Source organism: Sus scrofa, chromosome X (genome assembly GCF_054392235.1).
Source record: "Sus scrofa isolate SSC_HxYL_T2T_F1_AM1 chromosome X, Sscrofa_HxYL_maternal_Yorkshire_Landrace_v2.0, whole genome shotgun sequence".
Lineage (NCBI taxonomy): Eukaryota > Metazoa > Chordata > Mammalia > Artiodactyla > Suidae > Sus > Sus scrofa.
This window is the reverse complement of record NC_139401.1, coordinates 122,264,089-122,277,246: the sequence shown is the minus strand read 5'-3', so window position 1 is coordinate 122,277,246 and position 13,158 is coordinate 122,264,089. Positions and strand designations below refer to the sequence as shown.

Sequence of the window (13,158 nt, the reverse complement as noted above, 5' to 3'; positions counted from 1 at the left end):
AATCAAGACGGTCTACCATCCCACTACCCAGCCGAAGCAGCACATCATAAAAGTTTCACCAGGGAGTTCCCATTGTGGCTCAGTGGTAATGAACCTGACTAGCATCCATGAAGATGTGGGTTTGATCCCTGCCCTTGCTCAGTAGGTTAAGGATCTGGCGTTGCCATGAGCTGTGGTGTAGGTCACAGACACGATTCGGATCGTGCATTGCTGTGGCTGTGGTGTAGGCCGGCAGCTGCAGCTCTAATTCGACCCCTAGCCTGGGAACCTCCATATGCCAAGAGTGCGGCTCTAAAAAAGAAAAGGAAACAAACAAACAGAAAAAGTTTCACCAGAATCTATGAAAAGGCCAGAACTGTTTTAGAAAAATGCCAGTATGAAGATACCTAAAATGTCTGTTAAATGTCGTTAAGTAAATTAACTTGTGACAGAAAGTAAACTACATGTATTGTTACATTATAAACATGTGATACTGCTAGAGATTAGCCCCACAATCTGTCTGGATGCCCTTCCCTTTCACAACCTAAATAAATTTTATCCGAAGACACCACCTAAATAAATTTTATCCGAAGAGAGTTCTGGGGAGGTGTGACAAAATGGGACCTGAACTATTGCTCACACAGAAGATTTTCCAGAAAAACTACACTATGATAATAATAATGATGAGGCAGAGGAGAAGGAAGAGGAGATGGAGATAGAGAAGAAGGGGGAATTAGCACAGAAATAGGAGGAGGCGGTGGAGGAGGAGGGGGCGCTATTCTCATTTTATTTATTTATTTATTTGTTTTTGTCTTTTTAGAGCCGCACCTGCAGCATATGGAGGTTCCCAGGCTAGGGGTCAAATCAGAGCTGTAGCCACCGGCCTACACCCCAGCCACAGCAACGCCAGATCCAAGCCACGAATGCGACCTACACCACAGCTCACGGCAACACCAGGTCCTTAACCCACTGAGCGAGGCCAGGGATCGAACCCGCAACTTCATGGTTCCTAGTCGGGTTCGTTTCCACTGCGCCATGACAGGAACTCCCACTATTCTCATTTTAAAGGCAATGGCAATATAAGGAAAACCATCACCTCAGAAGACCATACTCAGAGCATCACATCTTTCATCAGTCTTCTTCTGCCCAAAACAAAGACTTTGCCAGGGTCTGAGGATAACAGGGAACAGAAGACTATATACACATACGTATACGTGTATACACACACACACACACACACAGACACACACACACACACGTACAGGTGCACCTGTTTTTCATCAGCTTCTCTGATTAATCTCCTGAGTTACTAACTGAACATTCGACTCTCATCCTCAGCACGTCATGACACCCCAGGCGTCACGGCCTCAACTGCTCCATCCCTCAAGGGCACAGAGAAATCATTCGCTCCTTCCACAGTCAAGACGGACTTCTCTCTCTGTGGTTTGAGCCTCCTGGAGATTCCTCAGGAATCACATCCTCTCACTCTGAACTCCCCGGAATGTAAGCTTCCTGCGAGTAGCAGCCTGTCTGCTCTATTCGCCACCGTGTCTCGGAGCCTCCGCTAGTGCCTGGCCTCCTAAGAGGGAGGCAAAAGCATATGCCTGGAGAGTGAGTGGTCCCTCACGCACAGACGTGGCCTCGACACAGTCCTCTATGACCTGCCTTGATCAAATGAGCGCTCGTTACGACACGTGGGGCTGAGTGTCGGTGACCCCGTGTGCCTGTCATAAAGGGCAAGGAAGAGCCTGTTTTCTGTGTCCTTCGCCCGCCCCCCCAAAATAAATAAATAAATGGCCACTCAAACCATTCCGCTTCCTCACACGTAATCTCTCCATCTTTCTCTGCCCTCTTCCCAGTCTTTCAGCATTTCCTGACCTTCCTCTACCCCAGCCGGCTACTGCTTCTCCTACACTCTCGTTTGCTCAGACTTTCGGACCCCGCAAAGGAAAGCGTCTCTCCTGTTTGCCTTCCATCTTCTGCAGTGTCCACTGCCACAGCCCTACCCCGTCTCCTTCCCACCAGGCACTGTTCTCTACATGCAGACATCACATCCCTATGACATCTTGGGTTCTTCCTGCCCTTCAGCATAAATATTAGTGTATTTAGAATACATTTGCCTTTTTCTTTTTCTTTGTGTACATGCAGAGGTGAACAAAAGGAAAAGTTAGCCACAGAGAAGAAAAAAATGTCACCCAAGATCACCTCTGATAGGGGGTGGAGGGGGATTAGGATGAAGGAAGTTATAAGATAAATAAGTTCTTGGAGTCCCCATCGTGGCTTGGTGGTTAATGAACCCGACTAGCATCCATGAGGACGCAGGTTCGATCCCTGGCCTCACTCAGTGGGTCAAGGATCTGGCATTGCCATGAGCTGTGGTGTAGGTTGCAGGCATGGCTCAGATCCCGCATTTCGGTGGCTGTGGTGTAGGCCACTGGCTTCAGCTCCAATTGGACGCCTAGCCTGGAAACCTCCATATGCAGTGGGTACGGCCCTAAAAAGACAAAAAAAAAAAAGATAAATAAGTTCTAGGGGTGTAATGTACAACATGGTTAATGTAATTACACTGCTATACTTGCTACACTACATTACATGCCAAGATCGATAAGACATTCAATCCTAAGAGTTCATCACAAGGTGACTTTTTTTGTCTTTTTTAGGGCCACACCCACGGCATATGGAGGTTCCCAGGCTAGAGGTCGAATGAGAGCCACAGCTGCAGGCCTACGCCACAGCCACAGCAACGTGGCATCTGCACCCCAACGCTAGATCCTTAACCCACTGAACAAGGCCAGGGATCGAGCCCTTGTCCACATGGATACTAGTTGGGCTGGTTACAGCTGAGCCATAAGGGGAACTCTGAAAACTTATGTTTAATTTCTTTAATTTTGTATCTATATGAGATGATGGATGTTCATTAAACCTACTGTGATCATCACTTCATAGCTGTATGTCAATTACATCTCAATAAAACTGGAAGAAAAAGAACATCACTGGTGACAAAATAATTTTTAAAATATATATGTATATATGTGTGTGTGTGTGTGTGTATATATATATTTCCTGCCCTGAAGCTACTTATTCCTTTTTTTTTTTTTTTTTTTTTTGCCTTTTAAGGCCACACCCAAGACCTATGGAAGTTCACAGCCACAGCAACAAAGGATCCAAGCCCATCTGCGACCTACACCACAGCTCACAGCAACACTTGATCCTTAACCCACTGGGCATGGCAAGGGATCGAAACTGCATCCTCATTGACGCCGGTCAGATTCGTTAACCACTGAGCCACAACAGGAACTCCATGAAGCTGCTTATTCTTTATTTCATAAAGTGCTTACCTAAGCCACTGGATGTGGGGATGAGGCATAGACTCCAAAATGTAATCCCATCTAGAATCCCACTTGATATGTTTGTTTTCCTAAAAACAAAAACATAAAAGCACATGACCAAACTATGGTAATCCATGCTAAGAAATACTATGCAACCATTAAAAAGAATGAAATGCATCTATAAGTGGTGCTTGTCTATGAAACAGCATTAAGTGAAAAAAGAGGTGAAAAGTATATAGGAAGACAAATATGTACAGCAAGATTCTATTCTCCACCCCCAAATATATGTATGTTTTGGAGATGCAAACATTTTTCTGAAAGAAAAAATAATGGTTATACTTTGGGAGGGAGAGACTAGAAATTGGGGGGCGGGCTTAGGAAGGGGAGAGAGAACTTCACTTACACATTTTCCATACGGTGTGAAGTCTTCACCACATACAAGTATTATCAATATTATTGTTTAAATTGAACTACTCCAAGATTTCAAAACCAAATTTGTGGTTTTCAAAGGGGAAACACTGGAGGGGATGAATTAGGAGGTTGGGATGGACCGATACTTGCTACTACATATTGGGATGGATGAGCTACAAGGACCTACCGTACAGCACACGGAACTCTACTCAACAGTCTGTAATAAACTATACGGGAAAAGAATCTGAAAAAGAATGGATGTATGTATATGCATAACTGAATCACTTTGCTGGACACCTGAAACTAACACAACATTGTAAGTCAACACCAGTGAAATGTAAAACTAAATAAATAAATAAATTGAACTAAAAGACAACTTGCTTCACTGCAACTCACCAAATCCACCTCTAGCAAATAGGTTTATTATTAGTGTATTTTGTTTCATTAGAAAACCATATTCAATTTCAGTCATTATTTCTTATCAAATATTCTAATATTTTACATTTTTGTATGCTATTTTGAAATGTTTTACCAACAAGTTTATAAAAGATTTCTTTAGTATTGTACTTCTCACTAGTGAATAAAACATAAGAAAATATAACCACCAGCTGTTTCTCTGATGCATGATCAGACGTAACCTTTCAATTGCTTTCTTATAAGATATCCCCAATAGGAGTTCCCTGGTGTGACTGCTGTGGTTCGGATTCGATCCCTGGCTCGGGAACTTCTACATGCTTTGGGCACATTAAATAAAAAAATAGGAGTTCCCGTCGTGGCGCAGTGGTTAACGAATCCGACTAGGAACCATGAGGTTGCGGGTTCGGTCCCTGGCCTCGATCAGTGGGTTAAGGATCCGGCGTTGCCGTGAGCTGTGGTGTAGGTTGCAGACACGGCTCGGATCCCGCATTGCTGTGGCTCCGGCATAGGCCGGCGGCTACAGCTCCGATTCAACCCCTAGCCTGGGAACCTCCATATGCCGCGGGAGTAGCCCAAAGAAATAGCAAAAAAAAGACAAAAAATAAATAAATTAATTAATTAATTATCCCCAATAAATGAAGATCTTAAATGATAATCCCCAATAAACATTTCAACCATTAATATTATTACCCCTCAAATTAATGGCATGCTCTTAGCAAATTAATATTTTTAACCATTAATAACAATTAATTAGTAACGATTAATAACCATTATTAATTAATAACCATTAATTATTAATATTATTACCCTTCAAATTAATGGTATGCTCTTACACTGGCACAGACTGACCAAGTTATGTTTGAAAGGACTTATTACTTGTTTTTTGGTTTTTGTTTTTTAGCAGCATATGGAAGTTCCCAGACTAGGGGTCGAATCAGAGCTGCAGCTGCCAGCCTGTGACACAGTCACAGCAACGCCATATTCAAGCCAGGTCTGCGACCTACACCACTGTAGGCGGCAATGCCAGATCCTTAACCCACTGATTGAGCAAGGCCAGGGATCAAACCCACATTCTCATGGATACTAGTCAGTTTTGTTACCGCTCAGCAGAAACGAACTCCAACTTACTACCTTTTTTTTTTTTTTTTTGCCTTCACCCATTGCAAGCAGAAGTTCCTGGGCTGGGAATCAAACTTGAGCCACAGCAGTGACAACACCTGATCCTTACTCAGCTAGGCCTCTGGGAAACTCCATGAAACGACTTATTATTTAAAATTGGGTATCTTTAGGTATTTTTTCCTGAAATTTGGGCGTGGCTATGAAGAAAGCCAATGTACACTCTGCTTTGAATAAAACTGATAGATTTTCATTAAAATGAATTTCAGTTCAACAATGGATTTTAGTTGACACCTGATGACCTGGATAATCATGGTCAACGCTATGAATGAAAGGTCGGGTGGACATTATGTGCCTACTGATGTGATATTTTGTGGTATTCCTGCCAAGAACACATGGCTTGAGCCTGTTCATGAAGAACCCTCAGATAGATGCAGGTTGATGGTCATCCTACAGAATGTAAGGTCTCTGCTCTTCAATTTTTTTTTTTTTTGGTCTTTTTGCCTTTCTAGGGCCGCACCCACGGCATATGGAGGCTCCCAGGCTAGGGATCTAATCAGAGCTGTAGCCACTGGCCTACACCAGAGCCACAGCAACGCAGGATCCGAGCCGCGTCTGCAACCTACACCACAGCTCACGGCAACGCCGGATCCTTAACCCACTGAGCAAGGGCAGGGACCGAACCCACAACCTCATGGTTCCTAGTCAGATTCGTTAACCACTGAGCCACGACGGGAACTCTTCAAATTTTTCAAGACTATGAAACACAAGGAAAGACTAAAGAACTGGTCCAGACCAGAATAGACCAAAAACTAAACTAAATGTGGACTCCTGGATATGATCATGAACCAGAGAGGGAAAAGGGACACTGTTGGCCAGCTGGTGAAATTCGAATGGATGGATGTGGATGAGCCGGCAATGCAATGCCAATGTTGATTGCTGCTTAGCACAGTTGCACACTAGGTTATGTAGGAGAGTGACATTATTTTAGGGAAAAGTCACTCTGGAGGCTTTAGGGGTGATCAGACAGCATCTAGCTCTCAAAAGATTCAGAGAAAGGCTAATGATAATGGACACACACAGAAGAGGGCACGATGGAGTAAATGAAGGGCATCTGGTTAAAGGGACTACGGGAGTCCTTTGTGTTATTCTAGCAATTTTCCTGTACTAAGAAGCTGTTTGGGAATAAATTTTTTAAACCTGAAGAAAATCCGAATTTATAGAACTGATAAATCCAGGGATAGTCATTGCATGAAAGGATGAAAGGATTTACCTTAGCCATTTCATTAAAATATTGTTCCTATAGCAAACCGGGATTTAATTTGTCCAAATTTGAATTACATGCATTTCTTCACCAAACCATCCATTGCCTTAAGCCAGTTACCTGATATCAAGCCTTTTAAAAAGGAGTGAAATTAAGTGAGAGAAATTAAGAGGTACAAACTTCCAGTTGCAAAATAAATGAATCACGAGTATGAAACGTACAGGGTGAGGCATACAGTCAATGATTATGTAACATCTTTGTATGGTGACAGATGGTAGCTAGACATCATGGTGATCGTTTTAAAATGAATAGAAATATCGAATCACTATGTTGTGTGCCAGGAACTAACACAGTGTTGAAGATCAACTATACTTCAAAAACAGGCTACAGCTCCCATTCAACCCCTAGCCTGGGAACCTCCATATGCCGCGGGAGCGGCCCAAGAAATAGCAACAACAACAACAACAAAAAGACAAAAGACAAAAACAAATTCATAGGAAAAAAGAGATCAAATCTGTGGTTATCAGAGGTGGAGAATGGGGAGAGAAGAAATTGGATGAAGGTGGTCAAAAAATACAAACTTCCAGTTATAAGTAAGAACTAGGGACATAATGTACAACATGGTAAATCCAATTCACACTGCTGTATGTTCCTATGAAAGCTATGAAGTGTATAAACACTAAGAGCTCCCATTACAAGAAATTTTTTTCTAGTTCTTTAATTTTGTATCTATGGGAGAGGATGGGTGTTCACTAAATTTATTATGGTCAGCATTTCATGATGTATGTAAGTCAAATCATTACGAGGTACACTTGAAACCTATACAGTGCTATATATCAACTATATCTCAATAAAACTGGAAGAAAGCATTAAATGTAAAGGAAAAAGGAGAACTACTTTGAAGTAGGCACTATGAAGTTTGGTTTCTACATACAAAGAGAGCCTAGGAAATCTGCAGTTGCTAAATCAGGCAGTTTTTGCACCAAACATTGCCATCTGCTGGAAATAACAGTCTACAACACATATTACTTCTTCCTAAGAAAATAAGAAATTATTTTAAAATCCAAAGGCACATTTGGGACCAAATGGGAAGTGCAAAAAGGATAACAAAAAGGTGGAACAAATTTTTTTTTTTTTTGTCTTTTTGCTATTTCTTTGGGCCGCTCCCATGGCATATGGAGGTTCCCGGGCTAGGGGTCGAATCGGAGCTGTAGTCACCAGCCTATGCCAGAGACACAGCAACGCTGGATCCGAGCCGCGTCTGCAACCTACACCACAGCTCACGGCAACGCCGGATCCTTAACCCACTGAGCAAGGGCAGGGACCGAACCCGCAACCTCATGGTTCCTAGTCGGATTCGTTAACCACTGCGCCACGACGGGAACTCCCGGAACAAATTTTTTAAATCCATTTAAAGTTAACGAATTTTTCTGCACCTTTATATCCCAGAGTTTCAAAATCTTTTATAAAAACATAGCAATTCTCATAAAATCATACAAAGTAGGTCTTTAATGGTGTTTATAATGAAGTCACAAGAAGCAAAGGTAGAAGAAATATGGACAAGAGTTCTTGATTCAAGACACAGTACATGATGGGTTTCATTAAGTAAAAACATATTCAGGGAAGCAAAGAATCAAGCTGGCAGGCAACTAGAGCATCAGCTAGTCTAGTTGTTTTCAACAGGGAGAACAGCACCCTCTAGAGGGCATAACGAAAAAGTGTGCAGATGCTTACTGGTTCTAGGTAGCACGCCAGACATCCCGCCATGCACTGGGAGACCCACAAAAAGAACTGAAAAGAACTTCCAAAAGCCCCATCCAACATTCATGTGAGTGAAAAATTATGATTATCTGTGCCTATATTCTAACTTCATTTTACAGATAAAGTATTTTTACATGGTTTTGATACACATTGATTTCCCCCCCACACCCCAGGAATGCAACTACCATTGTATTGAGGGGAAAATGGTACTATATTTGGCTTGAAACTTCATCCAAATTGATCAACACTGGAGTTCCCGTCATGGCGCGTCGGAAACGAATCCGACGAGGAACCATGAGGTTGCAGGTTCGATCCCTGGCCTTGCTCAGCGGGTTAAAGATCTGGCGTGGCCGTGAGCTGTGGTGGAGGCCAGCAGCCTCAGCTTCCATTCGACCCCTAGCCTGGGAACCTCCATATGCCGCAGGTGTGGTCCTAAAAAGCAAAAAAAAAAAAAAAAAAAAACCTAATCAACATTTCGGAAAATCATGGCATCATTTGGAAAGATGTGGTATTTGGGCCACCAATATACAATATTCTTATACCTATCTACATTCATAGATATCACGTTTACAATGATCATACACAGAGGTACATGACAATGACTGAAATATATGCTGAAATACACAGTATTTTATTAAAAGTTAATTTCCTTTTATTTCTCCTTTATATTAGAGTTAGGGTATTTATGTTTACTGAAACTATGTGCAAGACAGGTTTAATGATCTGGTACCTATTAATACAATTTTACATTTAAAGGGTGACTTATAAAACATATGTTATTAAAAGAGGACATCAAGGAGTTCTCTTGTGGCACAGCAGGTTAAGGCTCTGGCACTGTTGCTATAGCAGCTCAGGTCACTGCTATGGTATGGGTTTGATCCCTGGCCTGGGAACGTCTACATGTGGTGGGTATGGCTCAAAAAATTAAATAAAAAAATAAAAATAAAATTTAAATTAAAAAAAAGAGGACATCAATCTGACAGCATTGAGAACAACTAACCCAGCTCTATTCTCTCACTTTTATTATGGTGCAACCGAGGTCCAGAAAGGACAATGAACTTGCTCAAGGTCACAGTATAAGTTCGAAGCAAACCAGCACTAACACGTCCTGATTCTCAATTTAGTTATTGGTCTATGGTGCCTGAAAATCAGCAATTCATTTGGAAAAAAAAAAAAAAGCTACAAATGTGGTGAGGGGCCCCAAGCTACCCTGCAATTAAAGCTTATATAACACATACCTAGCTAAGGCTAATGTGATCCGAGAGAAGCCAAAAAACCTTTGGTTGGTGGTATAAAAACAGTAAGTTTCTAAAGGAAAAGATGGTGAATAGAAACACCTTAGCCTGGCATCCGAGGCCATTCAAGAGCTGGCCCTAATCTATCTTTCTAACCTTTCTACCAATACTATAGGAACAATTAAAGTCTGGGGTGTTAGACTGAATCTTTCTAGCCTTTATACAGCCCAGGGCTGTACACCTGGCACCTGGAGTGCATTTACTGCCTGTGGTTCAATAAATAAACAAATGAAAAAAAAACTTGTTTCAATCAGACAAATCTATTCACTGTTCCCCACATACACCATACTTTCCATGTACATTCTTACCTGGAAAACTCTTCCTCTAGCTCCTCTCCAAATTCCTGAATCCCAGGTCTTTTAACTCACTCCGTGGGCCTTCCCATAATGCCTTGCACAACTCTGCCCCTTCCACCCCAATCATCTTCAGCATCCTTCAAGGACCAGCTCAGGGCCTCTCTCTCAGAAAGCCTTCGTGGCCAATTCACCCACCATAATTCCTTCACATTCTAACTCACAACATGTATTCAACAGGCTGTGCCAGGAGCCTGGATTCTATAGACAAGCTAATCTAGATTTATAATCCTTTACATCTGTGACCTTGGGCAAATGTCTTTACCTCTGTGAGTCTCAATGTTATAGTCTATAAAATGGAGATTTAAAATATTTCCCACTGCGGTGCAGAGGGCCAAGGATCCGGCTTTGTCTCTGAGACAGCTCAGGTTCCATCCCTGGCCCGGCACACTAGGTTAAGAATCCAACATTGTCGCAGCTGTGGCACAGGGCACAGCTGCAGCTCAGATTTGCTCCCTGGCCCGGGAACTTCCACATACCATGGGCATGGCTGAAAAAGAAAAAAATAAAATAAAATAAAAATAAAATAGTGCCTGCCTTCAGAGGACTACTGTGAAAAGTAAACTAGCTGCTTTACAAAAATTCCCATGCTAAACACATAAGAAGCCCTCAATAAATATTTGTTTATAAACAGAAGAATAAAAGGTCTGCACGCGAATGTCAATGTTTCTGGACCCATCCTTCAATAACCTCTGAACAAAATTGTTAGATAAACTCTTAACTTCATACCCATCTGGGAACATGGATCATTTTCCGAAAACATAAAGTGTTCAAGATGTTCAATTAAAAAGCAGAATCACTAAAACTTTTATAACTACAAATTGCTGTATTTCCTCTGAACTTTTCTGTGGCCAGCAGCTGCCTGACCAGGGGCTCAGGCCAACGACTCGGCCAATGAGCACAGGTTCTGCATCCAAACAGCAGTTTGCAGGTGGCTGCACTAAGGCGGGAGAGGCAGCCAGGAGGCTGGGGCTTGCAACCCAGGTGGCTGAGGTGCCACAGTTGCTGCCTGGCGCTGACTTCTCTAAGTAGTTTGACGTGTGCCCGGTATTCAGCTTCCCCAGCCATGTCCCCCTGCCTGCCCCATGGCTGCGTCAGGATCGCCCCTACGCCTCCCCTACAAGCATTCCCGAGACTGTCTTGTGGAATGCTTCCTACAGCCTGCAGGAGGGCAGGAGAGTGTAGTTTTACCCAGCTAAGCACCTGGGATCAGTTCATATCACAGAACCCAGTGGGATTTTCTGTATTGAGAATGAGAAGCAACAAAAAGCAAAAAACATATAGAAGCACAGACCAAAGGGGCAGTCCCCAAAAATGTGGTGACCTAGATCTCTGCCAAGATGGCAGTGGCGGGTCACACATGGTTATTCAGCACTTGACATGTGGCCAGTCCTACGTGAGATGAGCTGTAAGTGTAAAACACACACCAGATTTCAAAGACTCAGTTCAAGAAAAAAGAATGTAAGCTATTTCTTTATCAGGGAGTTCCCTGGTGGTCTAGTAGTTAGGATTTAGTGCTTTCACCACAGTGGCCCGGGTTCAATCCCTGGCCTGAGAAATGAAATGCCACATTAAGCCACTACACAGAGGCCAAAAATATATACATTTCTTTTTTCAAAAAGTGCTATACAAACACAGCCTGCTGGCTAATGAATTCATTTCTCACAGGGCTATGGGTTAGCAGTTGACAGTACTTAACGCGTGGCTAGGGCCGACCGAAGAAGCCGGTATCTTGGGGATGATAGGAGCCAGGGTTCTCAAAGTCAGAGAAAGAAGTTACAAATCAGCAAGGGAAGAGGACTAGCACGACCACTGCAGTCACAGAGGTCAGTATGAACTCACCTTTATTAATTTACGAATCTACTTACTTGTTTTTCTATTTTCCCACTGGCAATTAGCAAGGAATCTGTCGGGTGCTACATCGTCCCTGTGAGCGGTTTTCCCAACACTCAGACATCAACAATTCGAACATCCTTTATAATACGGACCTGAGTCAATTATTTAAATAAGGATGAAAAGAGTTATTTTCAAATTCTGTCACTCCCACTAAAGCGGTTCAATAAATGATGATGAGGTACCCAGCTGGCAGACAAAAACCCTTCACAAGCCACAATGTAGTTTATTTTAGAGTTACAGTTACCAACGCATGCACATGGATACATGTTGAAAAGTTTTGTTTCTCCTGAGTCCACGGAAAGTTCTAGCTATATTGTGGGTTCGACAGGATCTTGTAACTAAGACACCACAGCCATGAGATACCCAAAATGGAATGTGCAGTGGGAAAATGTTACTCCAGAATAGCACTCCACAGCCAAATACAACGATAAAATGCTGAGTTGGACGCAATGAAAGGTTTCTTTATTAGGAGACTTTTAAACACAATGTGCTTTTTAAAAAATATTTTATTTTTTGTCTTTTTTTTAGGGCCACACCTGCTGCATATGGAGGTTCCCAGGCTAGGGGTCTAATCAGAGCTATAGCTGCTGGCCTATGCCCCAGCCACAGCAACGCCAGATCTGAGCCACATCTGTGACCTACACTGCAGCTCACAGCACCACCAGATCCTTAACCCATTGAGCGAGGCCAGGGATCGAACCTGCGTCCTCATGGTTACTAGTCAGATTTGTTTCCACTGAGCTATGACAGGAACTCCTACAATGCGCTTTGTGAAGCTGAGAAAGGGATCAGTAGAAGAGTAGCATCTTCCAAACTTATTTGACTAGTATTCTTAGGAATGCACTTTGGGAAATGTTGATGTGTACGATTATCACTGGGGGAAAAAAAATTTTTTTTCAACACAAGACAGAAAATAAAGAAAGAGCACGGTATGCACACGGGGGTACATGGACGGGGTGGTCCACGGGGACCTGCTGTCTAGCACAGAGAGCTCTACCCAAGATTCTGTGATGGTCTATCCAGGTGGGAAAAGAATGTGAGAGAGGATGGACGTGTGTCTATGTAGGACTAAATCACTTCACTGTACGGCAGAAAAGATCACAACAACGTCAATCAACTACACTTCCAGAAAACTTTTTAAAAAGAAAAAAATATAACAAGGAGACCAATTGGACAAGAAAAAAGAAACAGCACCATCAGAGACATACGTCGCCACTCTTCCTGGCACCCTCCCCACAACTCTAACAGCAACTGTCTAGCGTTCAGATAAAGAATATTGCAGCTTAGTGCGTTCCCACTGTTTACTAAGTCCACTCTCTGCACACATGGGCCACTCT

At 42.7% G+C, this 13,158-nt stretch overlaps 1 pseudogene; it reads right to left on the bottom strand.

The window, feature by feature from the left end:
• Positions 1 to 13,158, bottom strand: part of LOC102165590 (transmembrane 9 superfamily member 2-like) — a 95,148-nt pseudogene that overhangs the window by 43,992 nt on the left and 37,998 nt on the right.